At 39.2% G+C, this 8,729-nt stretch overlaps 1 protein-coding gene across 1 annotated transcript in view; it reads left to right on the top strand.

Moving 5' to 3' along the window:
• The first annotated feature begins 7,306 nt into the window (after positions 1-7,306).
• The window catches only part of LOC118198201 (glucose dehydrogenase [FAD, quinone]-like), a 76,606-nt gene continuing 75,183 nt past the window's right edge, over positions 7,307-8,729 (top strand). The window contains exon 1 of the mRNA XM_085824859.1: positions 7,307-7,545. The gene's annotated coding sequence lies outside the window, so the exon portion shown is untranslated. The remainder of the gene's footprint in view (positions 7,546-8,729) is intronic.

The raw sequence follows: 8,729 nt of genomic DNA, 5'->3' as shown, positions 1-8,729 counted from the left end.
ACGAATTGTTCGAAAAATGCACAAAAAAAAAACCTATCTCGGCAACTAACAGTCCGATCGGCTCGAAATTTACAATCTTATAATTGCGAGATTTTGAAAAGAGGTTTTGTGTTTGTTCCAAACAGATTGGCAAATTAGAAGAATAATTAGCATAATGAATAAAAATCCTCCACTGCGTTAATTTCATCCATGGCGAATGGCCTTGACGATTCCAAAAGTCCTGTGGAAACTATCTCCCCTTCCCGGACACCCGTCGCTTGCGAGTCGAAGGCCGTCAACCCAGTGTTAGGAAGGGGAGATAAGGTAGTAGGGCTTTTTTAATGAACCTGCTAATTAGGCTCCTAATTAGCAAAACAGTTTACAATCAACGCTAACGTTCATTTGAGCATCCGGGAAGTGCAAAATTCAAAATTTGAACGATATCGGTTAATTCTTTAAAAAGTTACGTATTTTTGTGCATTTTTCCGGCTCAATTTCTCTTATTAAGAAAAATGCACTAAATATTTGTATCTCGGGAACTAATCATGCGATCGGCTCCAAATTTAGAAATTTACGACCGATGGATGGTCAGATGAAGGATGCTCTTTGTTCTAGATCGATTGGACAATTAGATGATTAATTAGCATAATGAATAAAAAAGCACCACTACGCTAATTTCAACCCCGGCGAATGGCCTTGACGATTCCAACAGTCGAGCGGGTACAATCTCTCCCCCCGGACACCCGTCGCTTCCCGAGTCGAAGGCCGTCAACGAAGAGTTAGGAAGGAGAGATAAGAGTAGTAGCGCTTTTTTAATGAACCTGCTAATTAGGCTCCTAATTAGCTAAACAGTTTACAATCAACGCTAACGTTCATATGAGCATCCAGGAAGTGCAAAATTCAAAGTTTGAAAAAAATCGGTCGGTTAGATCGGGAGATACGTATTTTTGGTGCATTTTTCCGACTCATTTAGTTTAATTAAGGAAAATTCGTAACTTGGGAACCAATCATCCAATTTTCTTGAAATTTCGAAACATTTAATTCTCGGATCTTCAAATGACGGATGCCGTTTGTCCCAAGTCGATCGGCCAATTAGAAGCTTAATTAGCGGCATGACCGAAAATGCTCCAGTACCTTAATTTTGCCCCTTGCCGCGGAGAAATATCCCTTTCATAGGGAAAAACCCAACAAAGAAAGCGAAAGAAATGCCAAAAACGTAGGGGAAAATGCAGTTTTTAATTAATATCTCAGCAAATTAAACTCGCACGAAGATGCCAATGGTCAATATGGCGAGATACGGGAATTCTGAATCCAACGGTACCTTCCGCTAAGCTCTACACCTAGCCGTTCTTGAGAAGATGATGTTACAAACACACAAACAGACAGAGGCACACAGATTTTAATAGTATAGAAGACTAGCGGGCAGGCCCGCCAGCTGAGCGGGCTGAAGCCCGCTTATCATTGTTCGTTTTTAAAAGATATCCTATGTTAAATTTGGCCGGTATTGAAAAGTTGAACCGAACTACCATTTTTTAGCGGCATTCCGCGGGCTTCCCCCGCTTTTTTCATCTATGCATCCAGAAGTTACCGCATACACTATACATATGCGGAAAATCACGAAAACACCCATGCTTCCAGCCCTTTCGCGGGTATTCGAAATTTGGACCGAAATACCAGTGTTCAGCGCTTTTGGGCGGGAGCCCGCCCAAAACAGTGTTCACGTGTGCATGCAAAAGATACTGCGTACACCGTACACATGCGTAAAATCACGAAAACACCCCTCCAGCCAGCCCGCTGCCGATTCGAAAGTTGGACCGAAATACAATTTTTCAGCGATTTTGCGCGTGCTGTGCCCGCTTTATTCACGTATGCATGCTGAAGATGGTGCATAAACGATACACATGCGTAAAATCACGAAAACAAACATGGAGCCTGCCTGTTCGCCGGTATTCGAAAGTTGGACCGAATTACCAGTGTTATGTGGCTTTGCGCGGGCTCTGCCCGCTTTATTCACATATACACCCAGAAGATACTGCATACACTATACACATGCGTAAAATGACGAAAACACCCATGGAGCCAGCCAGTTCGTCGGGATTCGAAATTACCGCATTACCAGAACCGCATTACCAGTATTCTGTGCCCGCTTTATTCACGTATGCATCCATGAGATACTTTATAAACGATACACATGCGAACAATCACGAAAACACCCATGCAGCCAGCCCGCTCGCCGAGATTCGAAAGTTTGAGCGAACTACCAGTGTTCAGCGGTTTTACCCGGTATCCGCGCGCTGTATTCACGTATGCATCCAAATTTTATATACAGTACCCCGCAATTCGAAAGTAGGACCGAAATACCAGTGTTCAGCGATTTTGTGGAGCGGGCTGCGCCCGCTTTATACACATAAGCATGGAGAGGATACTGCATAAACGATACACATGAGTTAAAGCAAGAAAACACCCGGGGAGCCAGCTCGTTCGCCGACACCGAAAGTTGGATCGAACTACCAGCGTTAAGAGGTTTTGAGCAGGCTGCGCCCACTTTTATCACATATGCATCCAGAAATCACTTTATACACTATACACATGCGGAAAATCAGGAAAACACCCATGCAGCCAGCCCGCTCGCAGAGATTCGAATGTTTGACCGAACTACCAGTGTTCAGCGGTTTTACCCGGTATCCGCGCGCTGTATTCACGTATGCGACCAAATTTTATGTACAGTACCCCGGAATTCGAAAGTTGGACCGAACTACCAGTGTTCTGTAGTTTTGCGCGGGCTGCTCCCGCTTTATTCAAGTATGCATGCAGAAGATACCGCATACACGTTACATATGCGAAAAATCCCGAAAACACACATTGAGCCAACTCGGTCGCTTGGATTCGAAAGTTGGACCGAACTACCAGTAATCAGAGGTTTTCAGCGAATTTCGGCCGCTTTATTCACTTATGCATCCAGAAGATGCTGCGTACACGAGGCACATGCGTAAAATCACGCAAACACCCATGGACCCAGCCCGTTCGCCGGGATTCGAAATTAGGACCGAACTACCAGAGTTCAGCTTTATTCATTTATGCATCCAGAAGACACTGCATACACAACAGATATGCGTAAAATCACAAAAAACATGAGTGTAGCCTGCCTGCTCACCGGGATTCGAAAGTTACCGTATACCATCTCAAAGGAGCAAAGAAAAATCTTTAATCTAAAAAAAAAAAAAAAAAAAAAAAAGTGTGAATTTAATTTTTATTGGTGCGAACTTATTTAAAATATCATTTGCATTAAAAGATAATATCTAAATTAAGTGCACGTATCTAATAACATAAAAAAATATATTATTCCAAAAAATCAAATTTATTATTAAAAAAATAACAACATATTTTTAAAAAATAGCTTTTTCAGATTTTTTAATTAATATCCCAGCTGATTAAAGTTGTACAACTTCAAGAACGTCATCATTTAAATTTAATGTAATATAATAACTTTTATTCAATATCAATAAAAGAATTAACGTGACAATCATCCTAACCTGAAATTAAAAAAAAATTGTGAAAAGCAGCTGTTTATTTAAAATGCCTACATTAACGAAATATTTTTAAAATACAGTTAGGTAACATGCAATCGCGTGCTTTTTTCAACTTTAGAATATAACCTTGATTTGTATCTGCGGCGATTCAAGAAACTGTTGCAATCGGAAAAATGAGCCCGAAAATTAGCGTTTTCACAGTTTTTAATTAATATCTCAGCTGATGAACGTCCTACGAAGATGAGAATGGTATCATTGGATTCGTAGAATTTTTTGGAATCCGCAGACACCTGCCTCGAATTCCAACTCAGCGCCGTTCCATAGATATTTAAGAAAAAAGAAATTGACACGTGACCTTTCCCCAGCACAAATCTCGAGCGGAAGCAATTGTCATCCCCCCGGCGCTTTCGAAAAAGCAATTTTATCTCAGCTAATTCCGAGACGGTTGCCACTCCGAAAAATGAAATAACGTTTTCGCAGTTTTTAATTAATAACTCCGCCGATTATTGTCGTACGAAGATGGGACCGGTATCGATGGATTCGTTGATTTTTTTCGAATACGGGGATATGCGTTTCGAATCGCAACTCGGAGCCGTTCCGCAGATATTCGAGAAAAACGAATTTGGCACTCGGCCAAATCCCTAAAATAGGGGAAACCCGTGAAAGAAAGTGCAAAACGTAGGGAAATGTAGGGAGAAAATCAGTTTTTAATTAATATCTCGGCTAATTAAAGTCGCACGAAGATGCCGATGGTCAATCCGGCGAGCCACGGGCATTCTCAATCCAACGGTACCTTCCGCTAAGCTCTACACCCAGCCGTTCCCGAGGAGATGATGTTACAAACACACAAACAGACAGAGGCACACAGATTTTAATAGTATAGACTAGCGGGCAAGCCCGCCAGCTGAGCGGGCCGAAGCCCGCTGTTATTGGCCTTTATTTGAAAGTTGGACAGACCGTTCGCCGGGATCGAAAGTTCGAGCGAACTACCGGTGTTTAGAGGTTTTGAGCGGGCTGCGTCCGCTTTATTCACATATCCATCCTGAAGAACCATCCTGCATACATGATACACATGCGGAAAATCACGAAAACACTTAGGCACTCAGCCCGCTCGCCGGGATTGGAAAGTTGGACCGAACTACCAGTGGTCAGCGGATTTCATACATGATACATATGGTCAGCGGATACTGCATACATGATACATATGGCTAAAATCACGAAACCACCCATGCAGCCAGCCCTTTCGCGGGTATACGAAAGTTAGACCAAACTACCAGTGTTCAGCGGGCCGCGCCCGCTTTATTCACCTATGCATCCAGAAAATACTGCATACACTATACACATGCGGAAAATCACCAAAACACCCATGCAAGGAGCCCGCTCACCGCGATTTGAAAGTTGGACCGAACTACTGGTGTACATCGATTTTACCTGGGGTGCGCCCTCTTCATTAAGGTATGCAGGCATAAAATACTGCATACACGATACACATGCGGAAAATCACGGAATAATCACACCCAAGCAGCCAGCCCGTCTTCCGGAATTCGAAATTTGGACAGAACTACCAGCGTTCAGCGATTTTACCCGTGCTGTGCCCGCTTTATTCACGTATGCATCCACAGGATACTGCATATACGTTGCACATGCGGAAAATCACGAACACACCCATGGAGCCAGCCCGCTCGCCGGGATTCGAAAGTTGGACCCAACTACCTGTGTTCAGCGGATTTGCGCGGGCTGCACCCGTATTATTCACATATGCATGGAGAAGATACTGCGTACTCGATACACATGCGTAAAATTACGAAAACACCTATGCAGCCAGCCTATTCGTCGGTTTTCGAAATTTGGATCGAACTACCAGTGTTCTGCGCCCGCCTTATCCACGTGTGCATCCACAAGATACTTCATAAACGTTAAAAATGCAGAAAATTTTGAAAACACACATGCTGTCAGCCCGCTTGCCGGGATTCGAAAGTTGGACCGAACTACCAGTTTTCAGCATTATATTCACGTATTCATCCAGAAGATACTCCAAACACGATACACTTGCGTAAAATTACGAAAACACTCATGCTGCCAGCCCGCTCGCCAGAATTCGAAAGTTGATCCGAACTACCAGTGTTCAGTGGTATTGCGCAGGCTGCGCCCGCTTTATTAATGTATGCGCCCCCAATATCTTGCATACACAATACACATGTGGAAAAGCACGAAAACACCCATGCAGGCAGTCCTTGCGCCGTGATTCGAAAGTTGGACCGAACTACCAGTGTTCAGCGACTCAGCCGCTAATGGGCCGTTGTACGAAATATAATCACGAATATTTTCGGGTTTATTATTCCAAGAGAATATTCTTTATGAAAATTCATTTTTTTAAACATCAACAGAATCCGCACAAAATTACAAAAAAATTGTTTCACAAGAATACAGTTAAATCAAATTTAAATAACTCTTGCGCCATTGCTGCAAGGAATGAAATTTGAGTTTAAGAAATATTCTCTATTCGTATAAAGCTAATATTCAATTAAATTTTAATTGTAAAAAAAGATAATTATTATTTTTGCTGCGAATTAATTTACAATATCATTTAAATTCAAACAGGATATGTAAATTAAGTGGATGTATCTAAAGCCATGAAAAAATATATTATTCGAAAAAAATAATTTATTATTCCAAAAAATAATAACATATTTAAAAGAAATAGCGCTTTCAGGTTTATTTAATTAATATCTCAGCTAATTAAAGTTGTACAACTTCAAGAACGTCATCATTTAAATTTAATGTAATATAACAACTTTTACACAATATCAATAAAAGAAATAATGTGGAAATAACCTACCGCCGCAATTATCCTCACCAGACATAAAAAAAATTGCAAAAAGCAGCAGTTTATTTAAAATACCTACATTAACGAAATATTTTCAAAATACAGTGAGTTAACATGCAATCGCGTGCTTCAACTTCAGAATATTAACCTTGATTTTTATTTCCGGCCGTTCAAGAAAAATGAGCATAAAAATTAGCGTTTTCACAGTTTTTAATTAATATATCAGCAGATTAAAGTCCTACGAAGATGAGAATGGTATCAATGGATTCGCAGAATTTTTTAGAATTCGAAGATACCTGTCTCGAATTCCAACTCAGCACCGTTCCATAGTTATTTAAGAAAAAAGATATTGACACGTGACCTTTCGCCATCACAAATCTGGAGCGGAAGCAATTGTCCCCCCCCCCGGCGCTTTGCAGAAAGTATTTTTATCTCATCTAATTCCGAGACAGTTGCCACTCCGAAAAATGAAGTAACGTTTTCGCCGTTTTTAATTAATAATTCCGCTGATTATTGTCGTACGAAGATCGGACCGGTATCGATGGATTTGTTGATTTTTTTCGAATACGGTGATATGCGTTTCGAAGTCCAACTCTTTTCCTTCTAAAGTCCTTCACGAAGGTATCCCTCCACTTAGGCAGATAGCTCTCGTGTGCTTTGTCATATTTGTAAAACCTAACCCCAGGAATTTTGCGTATTAGAAACAACCACACCTTAATAATAGTATTTGAATATAAAGAAGCAATATGCAACTTAAATGTCAGAAAATGAATATCTGAATATTATTCTATAGTTGACACAGCTGCTACAGCACAATTTTAAAATTCAGAAATAGCATTTCAACCTTTATTTCATTCCTTTAACCAAAAAGAGAGCTAAAAATAGCTCGTAGCAACTGTGGCAACAACATATACGCCAGAAGATTTAGTTTTACCTTTAAAGGGCATCAGATGCATCTTTATTGAATTCTTTTATTGAATTTTTATTGAATTGAGGAGACGTGTTCTGTTTTGATAGTAAAATCCTCCTACATGAAAGAAAATTGCTTCATCTGGTGAATCTTTAATGAAGCAATAAAATGCTGAATGCGGAATACTAGTAAATGCTTTCTTTTAAAAATAGCTGTGTGTTTTATGGTTGAAGCTTATCAGAATACTATATATTTCAGACACCTGGGTGGCTTACTTAGATTGAGGTCTCGAATTTCAAGTAAGTAACAAAGAATTTCCCCTTTCTATTCTTGATACTTTTTTTCTATGTATGAGTATCTATAACAGAAATACTTGAGCTACTGGTAATAATGCTAAATAGTTCAGTGCCCAAATGCATATTAACAATATCAAAATATCCACCTTTTCAAAAATTTTTATTGCTCTTGATGAAGAGAAGATGTTTGATCGTCCTAGAAATTAAGAGAATTTTATTAAAAATTTAATCTAAACTAAGGTTTCTCTTTCACTTAATTTAACACGTTCCCTGCCAGACTGTTTTTTGAAGACTTCCCGTTCAAGCCGTGTGGGGCGTATGCTTACACTTTACATTTGTATTATTTTGTTTCTGTCGTATGCCTTACAATAATTAAAATAGCGCAAAAATCATAATTATCAAGGAAAGGTTGTATAGTTTAACATGCATAACACAACAAACCAATAAATTTATTTTTCTAGGAATTAGTTTAACAAATACCTGGCTGAACATTACTATGCCAATACGCCCCACGATTAAATGAGGGCATCAGCAGTAGTATTAAGAAACCCATAATTGACTGCATAATGAATTTTTAAAAAATTCTTCATTTTACAATGATAATACCAAATGGCTTGAACGGAAAGTTTAGCGCGGCAGGGAACGTGTTAAAATCGATCTGTTTGTTTGTAAATTGTCAGTTCAATAAATTATAATCTGAAAGGTAATTTAAAGATTTTATGTCCTACTGAAAGGCAGCTCCCTGAAAATTAATTATTTGCAAAGCCACATGATAGTAAAATTAATTAAGACTTTTTGTTACATCCGTTGGTAAGATTTGACTTTTTGAATGGATGATCATTATCGCGGTAAGTTAATATAAGCTAGATACCTGTAGCCCTAAAAATTTTAAAATCCATTAAAGACTTATCCAATGTCAAAACAAAATTAATTTTACTTAGCTTTCAAATTTTGTCGGTCCAGCAAATCCATAAAATTACAGTTTGTATGTAGAATTCTTATACCTTCTTGAGAAAAGTGAAAAGAAAGAAACAAAAGTGAAAGAGAAAGAAGTTAAAGAAGCATTGAAATAAATGTAATACTGTTACGTAGACATTACGTACGAAAATGAAAAGATTATCATTATTTCTTTATACTAGTCGCTTGCTCTGGAAGCAGCCTAAAATAGTTATTATAAAAAAGAAATA

Source organism: Stegodyphus dumicola, chromosome 10, assembly GCF_044657685.1.
Source record: "Stegodyphus dumicola isolate Sdum_Otavi_A_Nest chromosome 10, ASM4465768v1".
NCBI lineage: Eukaryota > Metazoa > Arthropoda > Arachnida > Araneae > Eresidae > Stegodyphus > Stegodyphus dumicola.
Note: the sequence above shows the minus strand (reverse complement) of the source record. Positions and strands in the feature narration are given on the sequence as shown.